Consider the following 13,295-nt stretch of genomic DNA (forward strand, 5'->3'; position numbering starts at 1 on the left):
TAGAAATCAAAAATCACAAATTGGAGAAAATGAAATAGGGATCATGGGAATAAAAGAAAAAGCCTAGGAAAATTCTGTTCACTAGGTATTTCATAATATAAGATTCTATATATGAGGCTTAACTTCTCAATCATCCCCACCACTGACCAGATATCACCAAAGCATGACCAATATAATTTTTATATATTCAACCCTAGGGAGTTGCTGAGATATCACTTCACACCCACTAGGATGGCTATAATCAAAAAGGCAGGTAGTGACAAGTGTTGGCAAGGATATGGAGAAATAGAACCCTCATACAATGCTGGTGGGAAGGTAAAATGGTGCAGTTGCTTTGGGAAACAGTCCAGCAATTCTCAAAAGGTTAAACATAGAGTTAACTGTATGATCCAGAAATTCTACTCCTAGGTGTATGCCAAAGAGAAATGAAAATATGCCTACACAAAATCCTGTACACAAATGTTCATAGGAGCATTATTCATAATAGCCAAAGAGTGGAAACAATCCAAATATCCATTAACCAGTGATGGATAAAATGTGGTATAGCCATACAATGAAATATCATTCAGCAAGAAAAAGGAATAAAGTACTGATACATGTTACACATGGATGAACCTTAAAAACATTATGTTAAGTAAAAGAAGCCAGTCACAAGAGACAGCATATGTATGATTCCATTTATATGAAACGTCTAGAATAGATAAATCTATAGGGACAGAAAGCAGATTAGTGGTTGTCGAGGGCTGGGGGGCAAGAGGGGTGAGGGCTAAAGGGTTCAAGATTTCTTTATGGGATGATGAAAATGTTCTAAAATTTGTGATGGTTGCACAACTCCGTGAATACACTAAAAATCATTGAACTGTACACTTCAAACAGGTGAATTCTATCATATGTGAACTATATCCAATAAAGCTGTTACCAAAAAAAAGTTGCTAAGAGTAGTAATCCTGAATAAATGAGTGAATGGCTGAGGTGTTAATTTTAAAACTTGATGGATTTGCTTTATAACAAAAAAAAGACTGCATGAATTGGAACTCTTAAATCAATATATTTTCAACTGATACAATTTGGTATGATATTCAAATTTTATTTAGTTATTTATTTTTCTTAATCATGATCACTTTTATTTGTATCAGACACTATAATCTGGAAAATCTTCTCAGTATGAACAAGAAGTGCCCAGTATGGTGTGGTGATTAACGGGCTCTCAAGCAGATTGATTGAGGCTAGAATCTCAGTTCTGCCACTCAATTTACTCTGCAACTTGGGGCAAGAGAAATTCAAATTTTACAAGTTCATATTTCCTATTAATAACATTCTAGAAGTAGATTTCTGGTTCTTTAAGAAAATGACTTATGAATTTCATATATTGGCCTGGCCAAACTCTAAAGTAATGGTAATAATCAAAGCTGTGTTTACTGACTTCTATTCTGTGTGTCATATGCATCAATTCTAATTCTCAAAGCCCTGCAATTATTCCCATTTTAAAATGTGAAAACTGAAGATCTCAGAGGGTAAGTAATTTGCCCAAGGTCACAAGAGCAGCAAAGGGCAGATCTGGGAGTGGGACCCAGCTCAGCCTAACTCCAATCCCACATTACAGATGGCTTTCAGAGCACATATTCCTGATACATCTTCAAAAATACATAGTAAAAGAAAGCAAAAGCACCACATTTCTATTAATAAGTAGGAGTTTTGCTTATAAAAAGGAAAACCTGCAATGGAATGGGAAGGACAAAGTGTATTTAGAAGGATAGCTTTTATATGACTTTATATGATTCTTTATACCCTTAGGTGACAGTTGATTGAGAAATTAATGATAATATTCTAAGATAGAAAGCCTCTTGTATGAGAGCTTCAGTATTAAAGGGGGTTATATTTAACTAGGGCTATAAGATTCTATACCTCTAAATATGATACACGAGAAATAAAAAAGATAAATGATTTTTCAATAAAAAGTTGTAAGAAAATCTCCCAGGTATAGATAAGAAGCTGAACACAGATGTGGCATAGATAGTAAGTAACTAAGCTATTTGAATCATGAGGGAAAACAGAATAAGCAGAAGAGATTTCCCAATAACTCTAGGTGTCAGACACACTGCTAATTCCATGAGGTAATTCGATTAGACCTACTGTAAAAAGATTTAGAGGGAAGAGAACATCCCCAAACTTTTCTCCATTTCCCCAGAAACAAACAGCACAATAAAGAAGAAAGACTTCTTACTGGTTATCTGTCCTCAATCTTTATGATGCTGATCAACTTAGAGCAAATAAAGCTGCAATCAAGAATTCACACACTTCTGAGTAATCGGTGTCCCAATGTTTATAAGAAAAATCATTTAATACCTAAGTTGAGAGTACTCTATTATGGTCAAATAAAAAGTATAATAAATAGCAAATGAAACTTTAAGACTTTATATTATGATATGGGGGGGAAAAAAGTTTCTTGCTATTTTCCTGAATTGATGTTGAAGTCAAATTGTATAAGCTGATGGCATGGACCCTCAAAACAAAATTGGGGTAAATATAAGTGATTCCTATCTCTGACAAGGAAAGGCTTCCACTGACAGCATGAAGTTCTTAACTGTTTTAGGCATTCATATTATGTTGCCTGCTTGCAGAAATCAACTCCTAAATGGATACAAGATTAAGGAAAGTAATGAGTATGAGGGTCCTTCATAACACAAATGGTAATTATTAATGTTTCAAAGCTGAAACAAAGCAAGAGATATTAGATCTGTATCATATGTTTCCAAGGCTATTTCCTAAGTCAAAGCATGACAAATGTTGGGAGAAAAGCTGCACTTTAAAAAAACTCATTTACTTTTCCTTAGCATTGAGGAAAACTGCCATTCTTTGATATAAGTTCAGAGAAGGATGAGTATTGTGGTTTGAAAATCACTGCTGAAAAGAAGACAAACCATAAACAGATATTTTCAAATCCTTGCTAGGACAAGAACTGAACAGGGAGTGTATCTCCAACTATCACATCCTCTTTAGAGAGTAAAAAACTCAGTGGACTTTGAAGATTCATTGTGGAATTTAATTTCCAAAGCATTATGTATATTTGTTCAAGGCATTAGCAGTTGTTGGTTAGAGGGGAGGCAAAGTAATTCTTGTGGCTTCATAAAATGGCCATTAGCACCTGAATTTTTTTTTTTTTTTTTCTTTTAAAGTGTCTCACTTTGTTGCCCTGGCTAGAGTGCCGTGGTGTCAGCCTAGCTCACAGCAACCTCAAACTCCTGGGTGCAAGCAATCCTCCTGCCTCAGCCTCCCGAGTAGTTGGGACTACAGGCACGCGGCACCATGCCCGGCTAATTTTTTCTGTATATTTTTAGTTGCCCAGCTAATTTATTTCTATTTTTAGTAGAGACGGCGTCTGGCTCTTGCTCAGGCTAGTCTCCAACTCCTGAGCTCAAATCATCCGCCTGCCTCGGCCTCCCAGAGTGCTAGGATTACAGGCGTGAGCCACCACGCCCAGCCCAGCACCTGAATTTAATAACTAAGGAACAAAAGTTGATTTGACCCTTAAGGATCTATAGTGAACAAGACATAGACATCTTACTGTGATACTACAGAATCTTTTCACGTCTTAAAAAAATTAGTTTAAGGTGTTGTTGTTGTTGTTGTTTTTAATTTCAGACACCGTAGTACATGAGTTTGGGGACCACACCTTTAGATTTAAGAGAAATTGCTTGAAAATTTGAAGGCACAGCGGGGCAAACATGGCTGAAGGCGACCCGGTTGGACCAACGTGCAGTGGAGATGCGCGGCAGGCAGGATGCGGCTCCCAGCACTGGCGGCTGCAGCTTTCCAGAGTAGGAACTTCCTGAGCTAAATAGGCGCCCTTTCCATGTGGGCGCTTTTGGGGAGCCGTGGCGCGAGGCTGGCGCAGGCCCGGGACTTGTCGCTGAGAGAGCTGCCGGCACCCACGCTGCCCGGGCGTGGAGAGGTCGCTGAGGTCGCCGACTCAGAGGATGCCACAGTGGCCTAGGATCTGGGCTGCAGCCTGGAGGCAGCAGCGGAGCTGAGGGCTGCGTGCGCCCTTGATAGGGCTGTGTGCACCCTTGATAAACTGAAATGCTTTGAGGAAGGCGAGGATCCAGAAGTCATCCCCGGGGATACTGACCTGGGGACTTTGGGCACACATCACACGGAGATGGCCATAAATAGGTTACTTCTCACACTGGCCACTCTGGAGGTTGGTATGGAAACTCTATAGCTTCCAGTGCAGATGAAGAACCTGTCATTGGAAACTACAGACTGTTGAAAACAATGGGCAAGGGGAATTTTGCAAAAAGTGAAATTGGCAAGACACATCCTTACAGGCAGACAGGTTGCAATAAAAATAATTGACAAAACTCCATTGAATCGAACGAGTCTACAAAGGCTCTTCAGAGAAGTAAGAATAATGAAGCTTTTATATCATCCAAATACAGTGAAGTTATTTGAAGTCATTGAAATTGAATAACACTCTACATAAATATGGAACATGCAAGTAGAGGTGAAGTATTTGACTATTTGCTTGAACATGGAAGAAGCAGCACGCTAAATACAGACAGTGTCTGCGGTGAATTACTGCCATCAAAAACAGATCGTTCACAGAGACCTCAAGGCTGAAAATCTATTGTTAGATGCCAATATGAATATGAACTAGTAGATTTGGGTTTAAGCAATGAATTTACTGTTAGCAGTAAACTCAACACATTTTGTGGCACTCCTCCATACTCAGCCTCCACACTCTTCCAGGGCAAAAAGCCTGAGGGGCCCTAGGGCGATGTGTGGAGCCTCGGGGTGATCCTATACTTGCTCATCACTGGCTCACCTCCCATTGTCGAGCAAAACCTGAAGGAACTGGGAGCAAGCACATTAAGAGGGAAATACACAATCCCTTTGTACACATCTATAGACTATAAAAACTTCTCAAATGTTTCCTGGTGCTAAATCCAATTAAATGAGGCACTCTAGAGCAATTCATGAAGAACAGGTGGCTCAATGCAGGGCACGATGAAGATGACCATAAATCATTTGTCGGACCAGAACTAGACATCTCAGACCAGAAAAGAATAGATATTTTGGTGAGAATGGGATATTCACAAGAAGAAATTCAAGAATCTCTTAGTAAAATGAAATATGATGACATCACAGCCACATATTTGTTATTGGGGAGAAAATCTTCAGAGCTGGTTGCTAGTGATTCCAGTTCAAGCAGCAGCCTTTCACTTGCTAAGGTTAGGCCGAGCAGTGATCTCAACAACAGCAGCCGCCAGTCTCCTCAACACGAAGTGCAGAGAAGTGTTTCTTCAAGCCAGAGGCAGAGACGTTACAGGACTACGCTGGACCAGCTGTTCCTTCAGTTGGGACATATCCAAAAAGGAGTAAGACCAGCACTGCAGATAGCGAATGCAAGAAAAGCTCCACTGTCCCTAGTTTCCCAGAGAAGAGAAGGAACTGGGTCTCCGCCTTCAGGACTTTCCATTCCTGCCGCTTTTATCCACACGCTGCCCTTCCAAAAAGTAACACAGCATCTGGAGGAATAACATGGTGAAATACGTACATTTGCAGTGACAGAACTACAGATGATAGCAGTGATTCAGAATGGCAAAGAAAACAGCACTATTCCTGAGGCAAAAACTCCAGCTACTTCAACACACAGTATTACCGGTGCAACCACTCCAGATGGAATCCACTTCCCAAGAGGCACTGCCAGTGACAGCACTTTCTATGGCCAGCCATGAGAGCAGTGAACTGCAACATATTACAGCCTTCCTGCCTTTCCTAGCCTGCCCCCTGAATCCACACCCAGACTCGAAGCCGAGGCTCCACTAGTCTTTTTCATAAACTAACTTGAAGACTCAGAAGGAATACCATTCCTGAGCAGAGAAGTCCCGTTGCTTCAACACACAGTATTACCAGTGCAACCACCCCAGATCAAATCCGCTTCCTAAGAGGCACTGCCAATCACAGCACTGATCATGGCCAGCCATTGGAGCGGCAAAATGCAACATGTAACAGCGACCCCCCACCCCCACCCCGCCCCGCGTGCCCCCGCCTTTCCCAGCCTATCCCATGAAGCCACACCGTTGTCCCAGGCTGCAGAAGTCACAAAAACAACTCTGTTTTGCTGCTATGTTGTAGAACATGTGATTGAACATGAATAAACATTTCTGAAGAAAAAAAAATATTTGAAGGCACAGAAGGAAAGCTCAACATTCAAGTTAATCAAAGGAAAACAGAATCTACAACAAAGTCAAGAAAGGAAGATTCTGATACTTGATTCTAAATTGTTTCTTTCTGTATCTGAGGATCACAAGAATTTTTTTCAGATTTTTTTCTCAGAATTATCTTGTAAATAAAAAACAAACAAAAAGATGACTAAAATACTGTTTTTTTTTTTTTTTTTTAAAGAGACGGGGTCACAATCTGTCATCCAGGCTGGATGGAGTACAGTGGTGCCACAGCCTTGAACTCCTGGGCTGAAGGGATCCTCTTGCCTCAGCCTCCTTAAGTGCTGGGATTAGAGGCATGAGCCACTGTGCCCTGCCCAAAGTTTATTGTTAAAGGGCCCTACCATATCATGTTGTAGTCAGAGACCATAAGGTACACAGTCAAGTGAAATGTACATTCTGGAAGAGCCTAAGGTGCTAATACACATCAGAACTGTGATAGTCTTTTAGTTGGTGCTATCAATTTAAAATAATTAATCTGTACATAAAACATGTTTATTGAAATGTTAACCCAGTGTCACTGGGTGTAGCTATCTCTAAAACATAGCCATAGCAGAAGTGACAGGTAAACAGGAGCAATCTCTGTTGTACAGAATTCAAATATATACAAGAATAATTGAATTGCTAAGGAGCTTTATCACTACTGGCCTTTCTGACTTAAAGCCTTTAAAAATCACCAGTATATTAATATTAATTTGTTCAAGTCTTGATTAAATAGTGTAACAAGATTCAGTTCCCTGTTAATTTGTTTTTTAGAGAAAAAGTGAGGAAACATTGATGTTTGATAAGATTTACAAATCATTATCTACCACAGGAAAAGGGACTCCTCCCTTAGAAGTGTCAAGCCTTCCTAGGAGAATAAATTCAAGACAGAGATGGGTTCTTTCTACCTTCCAGACTTTAATGGCAACAGTGCCTACCTAGGACAGTCATACTTGTTCCCTGTAAAAGATAATAAAACTTCCTGGTTTGCTCTAGATGAAAAATCAGCTAAATTCAAATTTATTGGGTGGATTTACATTGGCCCAGTGTGGATTTACAGGTCTTTCACTGGGACTTGACCCACTCTTACTTCCCAGAGAGTTCAAAGACTGAGATGAAGTTAACTAGAGAAGGAAAAATTAAAAAAAAGGATTGGAAAGATATATGACTTTATAACCCTCTTAGAGACAACAAAAAGTAAGGCTGAAAATATAAAGTTTTTTCCTGGTGGCATTTGTTTTGCTAGATTATTTTTTAATTTATGTTTTTAAGGAAAAGTTTTCCATCAGATTAAATAGCTAAAGCAAAGGTTCAAAAGGCAAATACCCTAACATTACATAAAATTTGAATATGAAAGGAAAAACCCAACTCCAGGTATACATCTAGAGGATTACTGGCAATATTTCTATTTCTCTGAGTTTCAGGCATTTTAGGATAACATTTTAAATTAAGGTTGTGTATCTCCCCTTTCAATATTTGAGTCATTTAATATGAAATGATGGATTCTATTTTGGCTTAACATATTATTTAAATTGTCTTTTTAGTGATGATGCTCCATGCTGGTACAAGTAGTGCAGATAGGGGAATCCTTAGCTACCATTGGTAGGAATGGGTATGATCTTTCTGGAAAGAAGTTTGGGCCTTTAAAAAGTTTATGGCTTTTTCTCCAAAATTCAGCTTCTAAAAACTTATCCTCAGGAAATAGAAAGGAGAGGAAAATTTCCACATGAAGATATTTACTGCACTGTTCTTTACAATAGCAAATCTAAATGATCAACAATAGAAGTATCACAAAATAAATTTGGACTCTCTATAATTTGTTTATTTACTATGCAGTTATTATCATATTCAAAATACATGAGTGTCAGGCACTTACCTAAGTGCCTTACTCACTTGGCCTTCATAAGAACTCTATGAAATAAGTTCTCTTATTTACTGGTCCCATTTTACTGATGAGAAAAGAAATTCAGTAACTTGCCCAAAGTCATGGAACTAGAAAGTGATGGTGCTGGGATTCCAGACCAGCAGTACAGCTCCAGGGACCAAACTCTTTAGCATTATATTATACTATATTGCTATTTTGTATGTTACTTTCAAATGTGATACTGGATTCTATTTTATAATTTTTCTTCAAGGATTTTGTTTCAATGTACATGAGCAAAATTGGTCTCCAGTTTTCTTTTAAGAGAAATATATTTTCTTTGTTTGAATATCTATGTTATTTTCCCTTCATAAAAAGGAATTTGGAAACCTCTCTTCATTTTCCATTTTCTAGAACAGTTTAAAATGGCACTGAAGTGATCTATTTCTTTTTTTTATTTCATCTTATTGTTATGGGGGATACAGAATTGCAGGTTACATACGTTGCCCATGTACCGCCTTTCCCCCCAAGTCAAAGCTCCAGGCGTGTCTGTTCCCCAGATAGTGCGCGTTGCACTCATCATGTAGGTATATATCCCTCCCTTCCCCACCCCACCCTTCCCGAGTCAGCACCTTCAAGCGTTACCATTCCCCAAATGGCGCGCAATGCACTCATTATGTAGGCATACACCCATCCCCTCCCCCACCCCCCACCTCAGTCTGATATCCGATTGGTGTTGTTCCCAGATGTGTATTTAGGTGATGTTCAGGGAAACCAATTTTCTGGTGAGTACATGTGATGCTTGTTTTTCCATTCTTGGGATACTTCACTTAATATAATGGGTTCCAACTCTCTCCAGGAGAACCATAGAGATGTCGAATCTTCATTATTTCTTATAGCTGAGTAATATTCCATGGCATACATATACCACAGCTTACTAATCCAATCATGTATTGATGGGCATTTGGGTTGTTTCCACATCTTTGCTATTGTGAATTGTGCTGCTATAAACATTCGGGTACATGTGTCTTTGTTACAGAATGACCTTTTTTCCTTTGGGTATATGCCCAATAATGGGATTGCTGGATCCAATGGCAGGTCTACTTGAATCTATTTAAGATACCTCCATAATGCTTTCCACAGGGGTTGCACTAGTTTGCAGTCCCACCAGCAGTGTATGAGTGTTCCTGTCTCTCCACATCCACGCCAACATGTGTTGTTTTGGGATTTTTTGATAAAGGCCATTCTCACTGGGGTTAAGAGATATCTCATTGTGGTTTTGATTTGCATTTCTCTGATGATTAGGGATGTTGAGCATTTTTTCATATGTTTGTTAGCCATTCTTATATCTTCTTTTGAGAAATTTCTATTCATGTCATTTGCCCACTTTTTGATAGGGTTGTTTGATTTTTTCTTGCTGATTTTCCTGAGTTCTAAGTAGATTCTTATCAGTCCTTTATCTGATGTGTAGTATGCAAAAATTTTTTCCCATTCTGTAGGTGGTCTGTTTATTCTCTGGACTGTTTCTTTGGCTGTGCAGAAGCTTTTTAATTTAATCATGTCCCATTCATTTATTTTTGTTGCTGCTGTGATTGCCTTGGGGGTCTTCTTCATAAATTCTTTGCCTAGGCCAATGTCTGTAAGAGTCTTTCCTACATTTTCTTCTAGAATTCTGATTGTATCACGCCTAAGGTTTAAGTCTGTTATCCACCGTGATTTGATTTTTGTGAGAGGTGAAAGCTGTGGGTCCTGTTTCAGTCTTCTACAAGTGACAGAATTTCCTTGTAAACTCCTGAAGGAGAAGGAAGGGAGAGTAGCTCTTTGACAACTTCTATATTTCATCAGTAATGACTTCTTTTAGATTTTCTATGAGTTCTGGAGTCAGCAATGTTCACATATTTTCCATTTCATTTTTTAAAAAATTTAAACAGATTTCTTGAGGTGTAATTTACATGCCATAAAATTTGCCTGTTTGAAGTGTACAATTTGATGATTTTTAGTAAAATTATACAGTTGAACAACCATCACCATGAACATTTTAGAACGTTCCCATCACCCCTTGTGCCATTTGCAGTCAATCCCTGCTGCCATCTCCAGCTCTTTCATTTTAATAGTACAACTCTATAACCTTAATGTATATAAACAGATATGTTTATTTCATATGAATTAAATAAGATGGTAGAAGCAAATCTTGGACATGTACTGCATATCATGTGACTATATTTTAAAATATTTACTTTTAAGAAATTAATGTAGTACTGTGCACAAGTAGTATAATTTTTTTTAGCTCATTAAAGCTACCTGGTACTTATGAAAAAAACAAATAGTATGACTGTTCTCATTTTCCTGTGATCAGTACTGAGACTTCCATAAACATATATTCCTAGCAACCCTATTGGCAGCAAGCAATACAAAGCAAATATTAAAATAGGACCACAAGAACCACCCTGCTTCCAGACATATCAGAAATTGCCATTTTTCTTTATTCATGTTAATCAAACTTTTAAACTATAAGATTTTCTAAATGTCTTACTTTTTCTTAATTTCTTCTTTTTATTTTTCCTAATGAAAGTCTGGAAAAAGTCTAGCTATTTCTGAAATGGACAAAATGTTTTACCCATAATATTCAAAATTTAGTGCTTAGCATTAAGCACAGCTGATTACAAGATCAGCCAAATATTTTTAGTTAGCATTGAATAGAGATTTCTCTAATTAGGAAGCATTAGTGTCATTTGATTTCTGATCCTTGCTTCAAAGCTCTCCCCATACAACAAGGAACACTAAGTATGACATTAAACTTAATTTAACAAGAAAATATTTTTTACATGTTCTAACATGCATAATCCAGTCAGTAACATTATTAGATCTAAGATTATTAGGAAAAATTGCTTTGAGCATTGAGAAATTCTTACAATGATAAAGCTCAACAGAAAACAGACGCTTGGAGAAGTGGAAAGAGCCATGGACTTTGAAGCCACATACATGGGTTCAAATCTCATGTCCACCAACCACTAGGTAGGTGTCCATCTTCTTGCTCTTGCCTCTTTCTCTCCCCTGTCCCTGCCTAGCAGCCTCCTGAAAAAACATAACAAAACAAAACAAAATGCAAACAAAACACTTCAGTGGAAACATACTCCGAAGATTTTCTTAAAGTGAATTTATACTAATTTAAATTTTTTTTATTCAGGAACTAAAGTAACTAAATCAAGTTTTTCCCTTGTCAACTCAATGTCCTCGTTGGCCATCTGTTACTTTTCTATCATAGTCTACTCAAAGACATAAAGTGAGCCTCAAAAACATTTAAGTGCATATTGCAAGATTGTTTTGAGATTTCAACAGTGGTGTACTTACATGAATGCCCAACTATAAAGCACTCAATAGTATGTAATTATTGTGCTGACAAATGTGAATTCACAATAAAGGTATCCAGAACACACATACACATACATTCAGAGTCTGTCCATATCCTTCATGCTAGACATAGATTCATTACATCTATAAAAGTCACAATATTTAAAAATATTTTCTTAGTTAAATAAAAGAAAAAGAATTATACTTGGCTCTTCTAGTTTCCTACTTAAGATTTGTTTTCAAATGATTCCCTGAAAAATGTATTAGAAAGTTATCATCAATAAGAAATATTGACTGGACGTAGTGCTCATGCCTATAATAATCCCAGCACTTTCGGAGGCCAAGGCCAGAGGGTTGCTTGAGGCCAGGAGTTCAAGACTAGCCTGGGCAACATAGCAAAATCCCATCTCTACAAATAGAAAAACGAAAAAGAAAAGAAATATGACTTTTAATCGGATGGAGATCATAAATATAAGATTCTGTACAGAATACACATGAGAAAATGAAAAACATTACTAGATCTAAATCTGTACTGTTATATATTAAATATGTACTATTACAAATCTCTCCTTCCAAAATAGGTCAAAGTTTAAAGATCTGAAAACCTTATTACTGATATAAAATTTCTTTCTAATTTAGTCACCAGAAACTCAAAATTAAACTCAGATAAAATCTGAAGTCAATACCTTATAAAGGTTTAGCATAGAACTTACAATCTTTATAAACTTCCTATAAAAAAATAGTTTCAGAAACAAAATTTTCAGGAGTAAAAGAACAGAAATTAGGTCAGACGCTCGGTGGCTCCTCACTGGCTCCGAGGCAGGTGCGGCAAGTCTAGTGCAGTGTAGTGTGGTCTCTTCAGTTCCCGACCCCACCACTATCCAGCCGGTTCGGGGAGAGGAGAGGTGCACTTGGCAGGTCCCTAATGAACCAAGAGAACCCGCCACCGTATCCTGGCCCTGGTCCAATGGCCCCATACCCACATTATCCACAACAACCACTGGGTCCAGGACCTATAGGCGGGCCCTACCCATCTCCTCAGGGGTACCCCGACCAAGGATACCCACAGTATGGTTGGCAGGGTGGACCTCAGGAGCCTCCTAAAACCACAGTGTATGTGGTGGAAGACCAAAGAAGAGATGACCTGGGACCATCCACCTGCCTTACAGCCTGCTGGACTGCCCTGTGTTGTTGCTGTCTCTGGGACATGCTCACTTGACCAGGCCAGCCCTCCTGTCCTGCCAGCTCTGCCGCCACCTCCAATAGGTGTGCCAGACCCTATCTCTTCTGATTGCTGTAATAAATGACTAGCTCTGCACAGAAACCTCTATTTTCAGCACTATGGGAATCTAGATTAGTGGGGGTTTCTGCCATTTAATTCAGTGACTTGACCTTGATCTTTTTGATGTTCGAAATACGTTTCTTATTGATCTTTAACAAATGTGCTGGCCGGGCGTGGTGGCTCACGCCTGTAATCCTAGCACTCTGGGAGGCCGAGGTGGGCGGATCGTTTGAGCTCAGGAGTTCGAGACCAGCCTGAGCAAGAGCAAGACCCCATCTCTACTAAAAATAGAAAGAAATTATATGGACAGCTAAAAATATATATAGAAAAAATTAGCCGGGCATGGTGGTACATGCCTGTAGTCCCAGCTACTCGGGAGGCTGAGACAGGAGGATCCCTTGAGCTTAGGAGTTTGAGGTTGCTGTGAGCTAGGCTGACGCCACAGCACTCACTCTAGCCTGAGCAACAGAGTGAGACTCTGTCTCAAAAAAAAAAAAAAAAAACAAATGTGCTAAATGATTTCTTTTACTGGTCAAAGGCTTAGTTATGAAATATATATTTATGATTTTAAATTATACATTCAAGGTAGTGG

General features: G+C 38.6%; 1 protein-coding gene and 2 pseudogenes across 4 annotated transcripts in view; 2 read left to right on the top strand and 1 right to left on the bottom strand.

The window, feature by feature from the left end:
* SH3D19 (SH3 domain containing 19) overlaps positions 1-13,295 on the bottom strand; it is a 147,885-nt gene that overhangs the window by 94,843 nt on the left and 39,747 nt on the right. The gene's annotated exons all lie outside the window — the stretch shown is intronic.
* LOC138399130 (MAP/microtubule affinity-regulating kinase 3-like) lies at positions 4,132-6,073 on the top strand (annotated as a pseudogene).
* Positions 12,286-12,726, top strand: LOC138399047 (cysteine-rich and transmembrane domain-containing protein 1 pseudogene; annotated as a pseudogene).

Source organism: Eulemur rufifrons, chromosome 18, assembly GCF_041146395.1.
Source record: "Eulemur rufifrons isolate Redbay chromosome 18, OSU_ERuf_1, whole genome shotgun sequence".
Lineage (NCBI taxonomy): Eukaryota > Metazoa > Chordata > Mammalia > Primates > Lemuridae > Eulemur > Eulemur rufifrons.